Below are 16,616 nucleotides of genomic sequence, written 5' to 3'. Positions count from 1 at the left end.
GAGAATTACCTGTGACGACGAGGCTGCAGTGGGCGGCAATGGCTTCCAGGTTTGTTCCGTTGGGCAGCTTTTGCAGATCGGCGTAGGTGAAGAGGCCCTTGGCGATGTGGTGGGAGAAGGCCCATCATTGAGTGACAACTGTCTTAAGGATGGAAGGACGATCTAATGGCTGGAGTTTATTCCATCGTCTAACAATCGATCTAAGGGCCCATAACGAGACAGCGCGGCATGGAGGGGAGTTCCTCTCAGAGGGAACGCCTTACGGCGTAAATATATGCAGAGTGGGGGCAAAAGCTCAAGAGTAAGTGGGTAGAGTCTATACACTGTTGTTGCTACACATTATTTACATCACACCCATTCAAAAGAAGAGAGCCCCAACAAAATTTCAATGTCTCATGTAGATATGGCTAAGAGAATTCTATAGCTATTAGAGGAATTATTTGATAAAAATGCTTCAGCGTGGCCAACTGACTTGCTTTTCTCTGCTACATTATAAGTTATAACCATAGTATTTGCAGTCTATTAATTGCTTCTGATGGCTTTTGGATAGTAATATAGTTTACTTTATCTTCCATGCTCTCATGGCATGATATGCATTAGGATTCATAAGCATTAAGCCCTGTCCACTGATCATGTTTCTTTTCTAGATTATAAATAGGTACCCATCCAGAAAACCTGTTTTGGTAGGGTTTTTTTATGCTAGCATGGTATCTTCGTCTTCTATGCTATCTATAAATGCTCAACGCTCTCCAGCCCTGTCCGTTGAACACGTCTCTTTTGGAGTAGAATTGGTATCCACCAATAAAACCGAGTAAAGCTCCAACCAGGAATAAGCTGCCCGCCTTCATAAACTAAATCCAGTTAGAAGATTTCTAAATACCTTTCAAACGTATTTCTAAAACATCATGGACCTGTCCGTCATGGTTCCCAATATAGGAAAGTGTCAATGTTTTCCTAGTTGCATATAGTCTTGTATAACCAAGCTCGTTGCTTCGGTAAAGAGATCTAACAGGTTGTGGAAAGATAGGATCTGTTGGGTGATCAGGCCTAGGTTCCCAAATTGGTTGCCAGTCTTGTCCACCCATTCCAATTACAACATGTATGGGAAGATCAGCTTCACTGTCCATGCTTCCACATGAAAAGTTTTTCATTGGACAAAACTTCTCATACTTGTGAACATGGCCCCATAAGACCAGGTTGACTCTATACTTAACTAGCAGAGGCTCCAAGTGTTCAATCATTTTTTCTCGTAGGGGCCGTTCACTGACTGCATTGTCAGTGGTATACATTGGACGGTGACCTTGAAATACTACAAATGGCGTCTTGTTTCTATCAACCTTTTTCAGGTCTTGCTCTATGAAAGCATATTGATCACTTCCTCGTAAAAAATTAGTTTCAGTGGACATATACAAGAAATGTACAACTCCCAAGTCAAATGAATAGTAGAGATTTTTTGTTGATGGGGCAGCATTTCCAGTTGGAAAAGAAGAATCACCGGGCATCTGAAACTTTAAGCTGTAAGGGACCCCACATTCACCACCTCCGTCAGTTCCATACACTTTGGTTGACCATTCAGGTTTCCACGGCTGTAATGGCCAGTCATACTCATGATTTCCCATGCATACATGATAAGGAACCTTGGATGCAAGAGGCTCAATCTGAGTAAAGAATGCATCCCATAGCCATGCATAGCCTCTGGCATAGCTGATGTCACCAATATGAGAAATAAATGTAGGTTTATCCCCAAGCTCTTCAAGGTCGCGCTTTAGCCATTTGACTGTACGCTTGCTCTCTTCCTGGGTCCAGAGAAAAGTTTTGTAAGGTACAGAGACTCCCAAATCACCAAAGAGGAATGCAATAGTTTCGTCTGAATCTTTATCTAAAGAAACAAAACTCTGAATTGAACTCCAGCCACCCTCATCGCTTCCGACCTGTCATATAAATGGTGCGCACACATTCTGTTACATAACTTTTTTATCTTTGAGCTCAACATGAGAGACTTAGGTCTAAAACACAACATAAAATAAAAAATAGTAGTAATTAGCAGAAAACGCATTTACTGATCGACGCTCACTTCATTTACAAATACATAACCACATGACTTCCGAAATATTTGTTTTTATACAATACTGAAAGGATTATTGAAACCATAATCACAAAAAATGGGAAATATTGTCCACGAAACAGAAAATTCCGTAAGCTGTGTTTCTAAACTTGTTCAAAACAAATGGAGTTATTTAGGATTTATGGCCTAATTTAGGGGTTTTCAAATCAGACACGTACAATCTTCAAATTTTCATGCCAAATACAAAAGAGAAAAAAGTGAAGAAAACCAGTGAATAGAGGAGTCAAACCATTTCATGTGGACATTTTTCTTGCATATCTATAGAAAATCCGGGCCAATATATTCTCAAAAGAGAGAAGTAAAAGAATCAAGTAATCACGTTGTCAGCGGTTTTCTTTGTTTCTCATATTCATCATCAGAAAAGTATAACAAAGCCTGCTGATAGAAAACTGTGTAAATTGGCTACGAGGTATCTCTGCATTAGTCTGTAAGACTCGTTTCTTTTAACTCCAATGCTTATGATCCTCTTTGAAATTGGGAAATCCCTCCTGTTCTTCCCCACTTGTTTTGTGATGAACTTTTGATTGCAACTAAAGGGGTGGGGAAATATCTCTTGTTTATTCCTATTTCCTTCCATATTGGAATATTCTGAAATAAAATCCGTTGAAACTAAGGTTATCAGAACCAGAATCCCAATATTACAAACCAGAAACAGAATTTCCAATATTATCAACCAAAACCAGAGTTGGACTGGAAGCAACATGCTATAAAAGGAGTGCTTGAGAGAGTTTCATAAAGCAAGTTTTTTTGTTCAAAGGATCTCCCCTCAACGAGTGGTTGATATGTATATCGATGGATTAAAGGAGTCCATTAGGGGTTATGTCAAGGCTTTGAAGCCCAGTACCTTGGAGGCGCCTATTCAAAAGTTGTTATGAGTCAAATTGCAACTAGTTCAGCTTCCAAACTTCCCATAGCATCAAAAGTAGACTCTTAGGGTAATGAAAAATCCAACTTCTCTTTTGTCTTGAATATTAGCCCATCAAAAGCTAGATTTTTGGACCCTAAGAATCTTTGATCTGCGTTCAAAGGGGCTTTGCTACACTTGGAAAGAAACCTGGTCCAAGGGACACAAAAGCAAGGCTTCTGGAAAGATTCATATGACTGAGATTGTAGATATTTATACTGAAACAACTGATAGCAACCAAGACGAACAAACAGCCACAGGAGCACACAATGGATAAAGAAGACCAAGAACCACAAAACAAACTGCCTCCCTTGTTGTCATGTAGGGAATTACTCAATACCAGACTTACGAGGATAAAATGGAAACTAAGGACAGAAATGTGGCAGCCTCAAAGATTCTAATAATACTTTTCAATTTATAGATGAAAAGCTGAAGGACATCCATGAGCATAAAAGATGTCTGATCACAAAACTTCCAAATAATGGTCGTCAATGATACTATGATGGAGTGCAGGGTGATGATCAAGGGAATGGAATTGCAGTTGCACGTCTATGAATTAAACTCTAATTTTTATGTTGTGACACTAGCAGGGTTGATGAGGTCATAGGCATTCAATGGTTGAAGACTCTGGGCCAAGTCCACATGAAACTGGAGGTCATATGTAAAAATTAAGGATAATAGCTGACTATTGTTGAAGGACTGCAATTGAGTGCAACAGACTGATTTCAGCAAATAAAGTCCAAACACTTGCTACAATTGAACTATGTCCCATTTTCCTATGTACTTCAATGAAGGGTTGGCATGGTAGGGTTAAGACTCTTGAAACAACAATGCAAAAAGATGTACAGCCACTGAATGAATTTGCAAATGTATTCCAAGAACTGCCCTGTGGATTGCAATGAGATAGAAGAAAGAAATCTATTTATGTAGTGATTGGTCAGTTGATTAAGTATGCCTATTTTATTTCTGTAGGCACTGTAGGTGCTAACAGAATTCCTCCTTCAATGAAAGATCTACCAGTAGAAAAGGTGACATGGGAATGCCCAGATATTCTACAACACCCAACACTACAATTGCTTTGGGGCAAAGTAATTCAAGGAGAGGGGACTGTTACAACACTCTAGGATAATCAGCTTCAACATTAGTTGATCAATAACTCAGTCTACTTTTGTTGGTCAGACTAATTAACAAAAAAAGTGGGAGTTAAAAGAAAAATAATCAGTAAATTAGTCAAATTATGTTAATAGGCAGTCAATTTAATTAACGCAAAAGGTGAAATTTTGTTATAAAAAGAACTTTAAGCCTAAGAATAAGACATGAATGGAATATTTGTTATGGATAGTGGAAAAGTAGCTCTTTAACCAAGTGCAACAGTCATACTTCTATTGAAGGTTACTCAACCTGAGTTGGGCATTCACACAGCCTTCTCAAGAAAGTTTCTTGTCATCTGTCACAAATCCCAGCCTCTAAATTCAGCCTTCACATCCAAGATTCTGAATGTTTTCAGAAATAGTTTTGTTTAGTCCCAATCCAGCCTGTATATCAGCAGAAAGCATATGGCCAGTACAGCCATGTACGTCTTGTGGGAAACATCAACCATCCCTAGCAAATAAGAAATCGACCATTACAGTTCAAGCAAAATGTGGCTTCTTGATAGAGGAACATAACATGCTGCATTCATAGACATTTAATTGCTTGCTTCCTGGACATGATTTCTCATGGATACCACTGTACTCAAATTGCAAAGGCAAAATACATCACAAATACACAGACAGCAACTAAAATAAAAGAATCTTTAGCTCCTTATTGACCTACTACTACTCATGATGATCACCAGTGCTGCTGTTTCTGTAAAACCCCATCTGATCCTCTGAGCTCATCAAAAGGGACCGAAGAATCTCGCTGCTGTCGCTGGAGCCCACTCCATCATCCACAGAGCTTATGAGCGGCCGAAGAATCTCATGCACGACTATCCATCTGTTGCTGAAAACATCCGCAATCTTTATACCCACATAATTGACAGAGAAGGATTTGCTGTCGCTCACAACCAGCGATTGCCCCTGGAGGAGAGTCTTCAGTCTTGTGCCCGCCGGAAGCTGCGCCAGATCTGCCAAAGGCAGCCTCATGTTGGGAACCACATGGTACCTCACATTGTTCGAAAATTCTTGGCCTTCGCTCGAGAAAACGGAATCGTCGCTGAGAGTAAAGATGGTGAGGTTTTGCAGGCGCAGAAGCTCAGGGGACTTGATGCGCATGGCCAAGGCGAGGATGCTGTAACCGTGATCTCTAAGGCCCATCATTGAGTGACAACTGTCTTAAGGATGGAAGGACGATCTAATGGCTGGAGTTTATTCCATCGTCTAACAATCGATCTAAAGGCCCATAACGAGCCAGCGCAGCATAGAGGGGAGTTCCTCTCAGAGGGAACGCCTTACGGCGTAAATATAATGTTATAAACCATATAAATAATTAATAATAAATCAAATTTAATAATATATCAGATTTAATAAAAAAACTTAACCATAAATAATTAATAGAACATCAAATTTAAGTGAAAAAGTACATAAAAATTATATGTGACTTCAATTTATTAACCATTTTAAATGCATGACGTTTATCTCAAATATAAATGACAGTTTTCATTTTCTCAATATCACCATTTCCCGTTTTTCTTTACAAATAAAGACTCCTAACATATTTAAAAACTTTGTTTATATAATATCAAAAATCATTATTGTATATTACCAATACCACCTTAAAGGCTATCACTAGGGGAAGGGGCGCCTAGTGGAGAGCACTGCGGACCGACATATCAGAACTAAGTGCTTGCTTTTTTCTGTCCAATAGCAGAAAGACCTGAAGCTACAACAATCAAAGGGCGGATGCATGAAGGCTACGTGCATAGTAAGAGTTGTAGATTGGTTTTTTTAGCCTCAGATGTGTCACCCTCTCAGAAACAGAGGAGCTTCAAGACAAAAGGCTACGTGCACAGACATGGTTGATGCTTGGTTTGTAGGCTCAGACGTGTTATCCTCTCAGAAAATGTGTTTTGTCCAAGGAAACGCGGGGTTTGCAAGTTTCGGACATTCCCTTTCTCGCCATTTTTCACTAACGCTGTGAATTTCAGTCAGCTCAAATTCTCGACTTATCTTTTGTCTTTCCTGCTTAGCCAACTTTCCTTTGTCTTGAGTCTATAGTTTTCTCCCGGAACCTTTGGCCCATTTTGTTGCATGTCCCCTGCTTAGTTTTCGTCCCATCTCATCCTTTGGCAAAGTGCTCTGGGAGAAAATCAACATTTTGGTTGGCGAGGTCTATAGTTTTCTTTTTGAGCGAGAGTAATGGCCAGATAGTGCTGAAACTTTATGTTTTGTGGAGTATCGCTCGGCTCAGGCTTCCTGCTCGGTTTGGCGGTGCTCTTCACTCAGACAAACGCTCACTGCTTTACAGGTCAGTCTTTTTTACCATAATATATCATAAAATGATAGACTTTTTGTCTGTATGGAAGCTGTAAATTTAGGGAAAAAAAGGATTTTTAGACTTCATATGAGTTATGAACTCTGAATTACTGTTTCAATTTTCTGTCTGAATTCCGTTTCTGCTAGAAGTCTGAATTTACCTTCCCTCGGCCTGTTATTTTCCTGGTTTTATGCTCAAATCCTTATGTTAAGGTCTGTAAATTTGGTCTGGTCGTGGTTTTCCATTGATAGATTAAAGAATTGTTTTGGAATATACAAACCCTGTCAAGACATCCGTTTCAAATTTGGTTCATGGTGGTGTGTTTTTGAGATATATTGTTGTTGCACTGGATGCTCTGAGGTTTCGTTCTGAAACTTTCAAAAAACAAAGATAAAGCTTGTTTTCTCCTGCCTCCTGGTTATTCCGGCCAGGCTTCATCTTTCCGAGAACTGATCCATTGTAATTTCGCTTTATGCATTAATACAAACTTGGTTACTATTTCATCTCTGAGTTTGGAGTAACTTCGAGCGGTGTACCCTTGGAGGCTAAGGGCCCGGCCTTGGAAGACACTTGCTTATGTATCATTATGTTTGGTTCATGCGTGGTTTGCGTATCGATGTTATTTGGTAATCTGATGCGTTTTTGTACATTTTACATTACATGATCTGGTATTTTTAATTCAGTAAGAGTTCTAAAGGCAGACTTATTGTATTGACTCTGCAACGAATCACTGTTCTTCTGAATGTTGATACAATACCGTTAGTCTTTACGGAATATTGTTGTTGTTCAATTACAGAGCCTCTGTGCTGTACACTTATCACGGAATTCATCTTAGCAATTATGTTCTTTGCGATTGTTGTATTTATAGACATTGTTGTTCCATTCTGAAACGCAGTCGTAATCTTTTATAGCTGAAGAGTGATAATTGGTTTACCAAGATTGGGTTACTATTTAGGGTTGTCGTGTGCATATATGATTTTGGAGTGTTGTTCCTTAATTCATCATTAATCTGAGCCATTCCATTTTGGTGTGTTGTTCAATCAGTCCTTAAGAGTGAAGGATTGCCGTTTGATTATTGTAGATTACGATTAGTGCATTTGATCTTATAGACCAAGGGGTTACTGCTTGTTAGACTTAGTTGTTGTTCTATTTCTTAACTTCTGTTCCATTTTAGATTTGTTGTTCCATTTTAGATTTGTTGTTCCATTTCAGATTTGCTGTTCCATTTCAGAGTTGTTGTTCTATTTCTTGATTGCTGCCCTATTTCTCATTTTCTGTTTCATTTCTTTCCAATTGTTATTTTGGTGTGAAGAACGATCTCAGGCTGTAGTGAGCGTTGACATTTACTGTCTGGCTCCCAGATCCATGATCTTTTCTCCAATTTACCTTAGTTCCATCAGTTTACAAAGGGATGAGTTACTGCTACTGAACCCTTGACTGATAAATTGCTTAGCTTTCTGAATGTGTGGTTTAATCTTTTAAAGTAGTTAGCCATAAACAAGCATCAATTTACTCTTGTATTTCTGAACACTGTACTACTAGCATTACTCTGGAAAATGATAGCCTCAGACTGAGACACTCTTTGAAATAACAAAACGTTCCCGGATTGACATATTAATGTGAGGTAATTAGAGGTGAAAGAGACCCTTTTTATAGCTCCAAAATCAGCAGCCCTCTCCTTACAGGTTGGCTGGATAGAATCAAGTTCCTTTGGAAGAAATTGGATGGATGCTCCATCGAGCACATTTTTAGATCACAGAATCAGCAAGCGGATACCTTATCAAAGGAAGGTCTCCTTTTGGAGCAAGGTATATGGTACATGAAGGTAAAATATGGCGAGGAAATTTTCTCTATCCAGGACTTTTCCTTGCCAGGCTCTTAATTTCAAATCTTTTTGTTTTTAGTTTTGCATCTGGCTTTAGTTTTTTTGGTCTTTTCTTCCATACAGCTCTGATTATGCCTGAAGAAATTTTGGAATCTCCTTGAACAAGTTTCTGAATATTGTTTCTCTCTTTGGAGAGATCTTTATGCTTCTATTTTAGCAATGTATCTGGTTATCATGCTTTTTTTGACAACAACTTGTGTCAACTCAATGGGCTGGTCAATTTCTGAAAATCCAAAGTCGGCTAAAATAGCCCCTATGAAGATCTATCTGTAAAATGTATCTGTCCATTATATATCTTATATAATACATCATGCTTTTTCTTTCTGAAAAAAATATTACCAATACCACCTTCAAATCCATAAATTTTGCGATTAAAATCTCTAATACGCATTCGAACTCTGACACCTTGGGTCACAACTCAAACTGGTGAATGAGAGTGGATGGCAATTGAATTGTTGATATCGCGTGCCTTCCACGGGTTTATGTCATCTACGGGTGTGAAGCAACACCTTTTCCTTTAAGATTTAAGATTGCAATCTAAAATATTACCTATGAGAGAGGTACAAAGGAACGTTGATAAGATAAGTGGGAATATGGAAATAAGTAAAACCAATATTTAAGTAAAATGCTATCAAATAAATTTAATTTGCATTTCCAATTGCAACATCTAAAAAATGTCGATCAATTGCATAAAACTAAGATCCATTTCTTTTCACATTGTACATATACTTGAAATCCATGAATGTGGTACAAACTTCAAATATCTTATGAAAGAATGTCCATGACATCATGTAACCACTAGAGCCATAACTCCGTTCTTTGGACTTGGACCAAACAATCTTCATCCACCAAAGCTTGAATAGGTTTCAAATATGCAAAGTATGGCATGCTCTTGCCCAAAAAGACCTAAAAACTATATATAGTTGAAATATTATTAGGTTCAAGTACTTTCAACACAACATTTGGTAAAGTCCAAAGCTTCGCATGTAAGAAATTCATAAATCTAATCCATAGGTAGTTCATGTATAGGGAATGGTTTCACATTAAAATAGTCCATATCATCTTCTTTTGGTGGAAATCTTATAAGAAAATGGTCTACCCTAAACAATATCCTTTGTAGCATAGGCAAAGCCATGTCTTCTAAGGAACTGGAAGCCATTGAAAGATCAGGATCTCATCAATAGCAAAGCTCAACAATACAACCAAACCATAAAATACCCAACTCAAAGCTTAACGTTATATGCCTCAATACATCCAAAGCATAAAATACCCAACTCAAAGCTTAACATTATATGCCTCTTAATGTGAGACATGGGACTCAAAAAATTCCCAAAAGGCGCTTGCATGTTGGGGTGTCCATCTTTTCAGATAGCATACCATACCATGTCAATCTGGAGCACAAGATAAGAAACCAAGCGTTTTGGGCAATCCATGGAATTGCAAGGTGAAAAGCAACACCAAAATTGTTTTATAAGCTCTCCCTGGAAGGTTTTCACATAAAAATTGAAGAAATAGCCTAAAAGTCATTACTATTATCAACAAAATATAAATTTGAAGCCTATTGAAAACAATAAACATTTCCCCCTTATATTTTCTCAAATTCCCAATTAATTTTGTGTGTTTTCTAAAGATTAATGACATGTTCAAAGCCACTATTGATGAAAACACATTCCCAATTAATGAAAATTTCAAGCCCACAGGTAGTGAAACACATTCCATGAGAGATTTCCTTAGGAGCATAGACCAAAAATGACATTTTGAATATATGATCTAGATTATTTTTAAGAAAACACTTATAAACTATCCATATGCCCTTCAAAATACAGGTTTTTAAGAGGCTCTAGAAACATCGATTGTTAAATGTTAAAATATGTTAAACATTCATACAATAATGACATTAACAATCTTGAAGCAACGAGATATAAGAAGTTATCGTGTTAAAGATGTTTCAACTGCCCACTTCATTGAAATGAAGAATGATTGTCAAGATTAGCCATCTCCCACCTTTAACACGACATTTTTTTGGATTTTCAAACTAGCCAAGTTGTTTTGCTAGGTGTTTGGGATATTTCCACCCTTGAAAAGAACACAAAAAACATAAAAAGGCACATTCGTAGGTCTCCCCAATACCAAAATATGCTTCACAAAAACACTAATATAAGGCACCTACATACACAGAGATTTGAAAAGGAAAATAATAACTATTGGTAATATTTGCGATGTGGGCTCCCGACACTATTTCTTTTCATAAGCTGGAAAACCCTTTCGCATTGAATCTTGCTACTCGCCATCTTGTTTTTTGATCGAATGATTTTACCTTTTGAAAATTTTGAGGATGTGTGCAATTAATCGGCAATGGTTGAAAACAATATTAGATGAAAAGAGATGGCAATGGGTGAAAACATGTAACAAAGACTGATACCAAACCTATTGACATGGATTGTCATGAGAGAAACACTTGTGGCTTTCATAACGTTGATGTGCTAACAAAGTAATTCTGATATTTACGTGCCTCGAAAGAAATATTTTTAAAATAATGAGTTTACATATTATGTGGTGGATGACGAATCTATGAACAATACCCTAAGGAACAACATCATAATAGAAGTCAATGAGAAATCATCTTAATCCCTCAAAATTTGTACTATATCAGATAGTCGTAGATGATAAGATAGTGTACTTGATGAACCTTCTTTTGACCTTGAGCCAGGACACCACCAAAGGCACTACCTCTCCCTGTCCTTAACAAATCTTGGGCTAGAGTTTTGACATTTTCCTCGCAGTTGCGCCTGATATTCTCCCTACCCTTCTTAGATCAAAATAACGAAAAACAATTTACAATTTATTTTCATAGGGGTTACAACTTTTAAAATATGAAAAACATTCAGAATCAATGGAAAACCTCAAACCTCTAAAGGTGAATGTTGATTTCTAGTAGCATCGAATGTTCTTTGAGCCTCAAAATTTGCAAGGAGGCTAGGAGATGTGTATTCTAGAATACCCAGAAATCATTTTGGGAAATTCCACATGGAGATAGTTTTATTTAATTAATTATTTTTAATGGATGCCTAAGTCTAAACTTAGGAAATTAAAATAATTAAAGGGTATTAATTAAACTGGGGGTGAAACTTCTAGAAGAAGATGAGGATCAAGCCAAAATGATATGAGCCATTGATTAGAATCTAATCTGGTTCGTTGATTGGTCAACGATAGGATTATAAGAAGAGGCTTGATGGACATTTGGAAAACACATCGGGTGAGAGATCAGAGATCAATTTTCTCAAGAGCGCAGTGCGACAGTTCCTGGAGAAGGTGATCGAGGAAATTTATTGTAGTGAGGGGCAAGGATAATTCTCCGGAGGAAGTCTTCCTGATTCAAAGAGTGCAAGGAAGAAAGGGTAGACAGTAGTCTGGAGAAGCATCGTTGGGCCACCCAGTGGCAACGTAGATCTACGTTGTGGCAGCACAGAGCTTCATAGGGAGTCTGTATTTCTGCTGGGGAATAGTCGGGATCTAGTTCTAGATCTGGGGTGTAAGATCAGAAGGCCAAAGGGTTGAATTTTCAAACAAGCAGAGGATCGAGAGGAGGTGTAGCACAGTCCCAACAGTAGTGACACAATATTGCATAGAGATTGCACAGAAGCTCATCTCCAGCGCAGATCAGTGTCAGATTTCCTAGTGACAAGGTGAGATCATCTCACTATCTTTTGTCCAGTTAGATTTGTGTATAGGATTTCGAGTTTAGGAATCTGAAGAATTGTATGAAAAAATTACTACATAATAATTCAAACCCTCAGCTGTTGCACTGGTTTTCCCACATTGGGTTTTTTCGGGGACATTGGTCCAAAAATAATGGTGTCACTTGTGTGTGTTATTTATTTCTTGCTCAGATTCTTGTTTCCGCATATTATTTAAAGTTGTGAAGCATGCAGTTGTAGTTACTTGGATATTTACAGTAGAACACAGTAAATAACTTGCATGGATTAACAAGTTGGAGAAGTAATATAAGTTTGTTGATGTAGTGATTTGGGGCTTCTTGCTTCACATGGTATCAGATCACACGTGAAGCAAGAGAGCAGACAGGAAGAGCCCAGCATTGAAGAGAAGGAGGGAGATAGAAGTGTTGCATAGGAAACAGATCGAATCCACAGATGGATTTCGTAGTCCAGGCCATGAGGGAAAGAGTCTCGAGGAAGATCTCTCTCTAAGTGAGTTGACAAAGAGGTAAGATTTCTAGATCGAGATTTGTGAGAGGCAGAGGGAGCAGCGCAGAGCAATCTTCAGGTGAGACACAGTTTTTTATAGTAGTTGCTGGGGTAGAAAAACATCAAAAGAAGGAAGGAGACACTTTTTCAGGTAAATTATTCCTCAAAGAATTCCAAGCGAGGGAATTCGATTTCTCAATTTCTAAGCACTTGTAGAGAGGAGCAGATATACTAACTCTAGTAGGGAGTGTGTAGGCCATCCTAGTAGCAACACATAGAAGAGAGGAGGAAATTCGACATGTTATTGGCAGAGATGGAAGCTAACGGGCTGAGAGATCAAGATCGGTTGGATGGAGCATCCAACTATGTGATCTGGAAGGTTATGATCTCATGCCTTCTGGATGAGCATGATCTCAAGATTTATGTCAATAATGTGGTAGTTGAACCTGCAGATGTGGATCCACTCAAGAAGTACAAGGCTGAAATGGTGAAGGTCAATTAGTTGATCCTCGATGGAGTGAGGGATCATGTTGTATGTCACATTGTTGGCAAAGGGACTACCAAGGAGATGTGGGATGCCTTGGCTACGTTGTATCAAGGATCTTCAACGGAAGATGTACTTGGAGGAGAAAATGAGATATGTGAGGATGCAGAAGGGGGAATGCATTGATCTGTTCCTATCGAAGCTTCATGAAGTCCGAGATCAGTTGGCAGTTGTAGGGCCATCGCCTTAGCCTATAGAGATGGTGAGGTTGGCCCTGAATTCAGTCTCAGAAGAATGGCAAGTATTTGTCCAGAGTATCCTGGGCAGAGAGAAATTTTCGGATTGGGAAGGGATGTGGGCCTCTCTTCAACAGGAGAGATGAGGTGAGACTTATTCAAGTACAAAATTGATAGCAACAACAATAGTGGAATGAAGCCCAAGGAGGAGGAGAGAATGCAACCCTTGCATCAAAGGGGAAGTAGGAGTAGTGGAAGTGGACGAAGGATGTCTCAAAGATCAAATGTTTTTGGTGTGGTGAATTTGGTCACTAAGATACAAAATGTCCTCTCAAGAAGAAGGACAAGGACGAGAAACATGATACGCAGGCTACAACTACAAAGATCGAGGAGGAGGAGTTTTCCATGATTGCACAGATATCTCCAAGGGAGAGGTGGGGTGATCTAGTACTGTAGTTTGAAAGAACTACAGATGGGCAGGATCCTTGAGGAGTCCACCTCTTAGATAAATACCTTTCTATGGGAGCCCATTTCAGAAGTAGCAGGATGGACCAATGTCCATTGGTACAGAGGAGTGTTAGAGTGACAGTTATAGTGGCTAGGAGCACCAGAGGCTGAGCAATGCAGAGCAAAGTTGGAAGCAGTGCAATTGGCACAGTGCAGAGTCAACAACAACGCAAAGGCTTTAGAGGGTTAGCGCAGAGACTAGCAACAGTGATAACTCCAACAAAAAATGCATCATGCTAAACACATGTTCAGTATTTTGGATGTTTTTTCATTGCAATTGTTGTAGTTGTAGCAACATCAATTGAAGAAGGTTGCAGTGTAATGTAGTTGGCAGTAACATGCAGAGTCAGCAACAACACAGATGTAGCATTTGTGTAGTAGTTGGTGGGTAGTGATGTCAGACATAAACAACGCTGAGGGAAATGTTACAGTGTCAAATTGATGCTTCAGCAGGTTACATTACTAGAGCACATTCCTCGCTAAGAGGGAGTGTTGATTTCTGGTTGCATCGGATGTGCTCTAAGCCTCAAAATTTGCAGGAAGGCCAGGACACGTGTATTCCAAAATACCCATAAATCGTTTTGGGAAATTCTGCCCAGAGACAATTTTATTTAAATAATTAATTATTTTTAATGGATTCCTAAGTATAAACTTATGAAATTAAAATAATTAAAGGGTATTAATTAAACTTGGTGTCAAACATCAAGAAGAAAACGAGGATCAAGCCAAAATGATCTGAGCCATTGATTAAAATCTAATCTGGGTTTTTGATTGATCAACGAGAGGATTATAAGAAGAGGCTTGATGGGAATTTGGAAAACACATTGGGTGAGAGATCCGAGATCGATTTTCTCAAGAGAGCAATGCAGCAGTTGTCGGAGAAGGTGATCGAGGAGATTTCTTGTAGTGAGGGGCAGGGATAATTTTCTAGAGAAAGTTTTCTTGATCCATAGAGTGCAAGGTAGAGAGCGCAGAGAGTAGTCTGGAGAGACAACGCTGGGCCACGTAGAGGCAACGTAGAGCTATTTTGTGGCAGCACAGATCTTCAAAGGGAGTTTTTATTTCTGCTGGGAAACAATCGGGATCTAGTGTCGAAGCTAGGGTGTAAGACTAGAAGGAGAGAGGGTCAAATTTTCCAGCGAGCAGAGGATCGAGAGGAGGTGCAAAATAGTCCCAACAGTAATGACACAATAACTGCGTGGGTGTGATGCAATACTACGCAGAGACTGCACAAAGACAACACAGAGGCTCATCTCTAACACAGACCAGTCATGGATTTCCCAATGACAAGGTGAGATCATCTCACTATCCATGTAGATCTTTGTATAGGATTTACAGTTTGGGCATCTGAAGAATTGTACTAAAAAATTACTACATAATAATTCAAACCCTCAGCTACTGCACCAGTTTTCTCACATTGGGTTTTTCCGGGGACATTGGTCCAAAAATAATGGTGTCACTTTTGTGTGTTATTTCTTTCTTACTTGGATTCTTGTTTATACATATTATTTAAAGTTGTGAAGACTGCGGTTGTAGTTACTTCAATATTTACAGTAGAACATAGTAAATAACTTGCATGGATTAACAAGTAGGAGAAGTAATATCAAGTTGTTGTAGTAGTGATTCGAGGTTTCTAGAATTTTCACAGTAAATCAGTGCAATTGTTTCACTGCCTCCTCCATGGGTTCAATACCAAGGATTTAATTAAATATGCATCAGTTAGCTTTAAAAGTTAAAACTATATTTCAACACTAAGAAATTGGGAAGACATATATGATAACGAATTCCAATTTTATACTAGTACAACCATAATTAGAATAGTAAAATTCGAGAATATCGTACTCAATTTCTTTGCATATCTCTTACCAACAAAACCATATGGAGAGGAGGATAAATATAATGATCTTGAATATGTTGATGCTTATGTATATAAACCTTACCATAACATATTTGGTAACTTGTCAAAAGAATTCATCTTATTTCACATCTCAAATATCAAGAAAGGAATCATAGCAAAGATATTTACCTTCACATGTAAATATTGTGTTGGCCCCGAGATGGCGTTTGCATAGAAAGCATGCTTGGCCAAAGTGGGCAACAATATGAATGTGGCTAGTCACCATCGTTGCTTCATGAGAAGCACCACCGTCTTCCGATAACTACTTGTAATTCTCCCAGAATTTTATAAAGAAAAATTTGTCGAAAGGAAGAGTAATAACCCCGAGCTCTCCCAAATCTAGTGTGTGCATATTTCATCCTATGTCACCTGGTTTGATTTCGAATTTGAGTTCGATGACCTTGAAGTTCAATAAAAAATCGATAACAAATTTTTTTGGAATAAAATTCCACATTAAATTTGATATACATATATATATATATATATATATATATATATATACATACATATACCTATATATATATATATAGATATATGTATATATATATATATGTATATATATATATATGTATATATATATATACATATATATATATACATATATATATGTATATATATATATACATATATATATGTATATATATATGTATATATATATATACATATATATATATATATATATATATACATATATATACATATATCTATATATATATATACATATATACATATATATAGATATATATATATATATATATATATATATATATATATATATATATATATATATAGATATATATATATATATATATATATATATATATATATATATATATATATATATATATATATATATATATATATATATATATATTGTTAGGTGTGGAGCTTGATTATCTTATGTATTCAAAGGTATC

The 16,616-nt window shown here is 37.6% G+C and overlaps 1 pseudogene; it reads right to left on the bottom strand.

Annotated features, from left to right (window-relative positions):
* Positions 1 to 404: 404 nt before the first annotated feature.
* Positions 405 to 3,350, bottom strand: LOC149236315 (putative inactive purple acid phosphatase 2 pseudogene; annotated as a pseudogene).
* Positions 3,351 to 16,616: the final 13,266 nt, after the last annotated feature.

This window comes from Pinus tabuliformis, chromosome 8 (genome assembly GCF_031772625.1).
Source record: "Pinus tabuliformis cultivar Carrire ecotype Pingquan chromosome 8, CPIR1, whole genome shotgun sequence".
NCBI classification, from domain to species: Eukaryota; Viridiplantae; Streptophyta; class Pinopsida; order Pinales; family Pinaceae; genus Pinus; species Pinus tabuliformis.
Note: the sequence above shows the minus strand (reverse complement) of the source record. Positions and strands in the feature narration are given on the sequence as shown.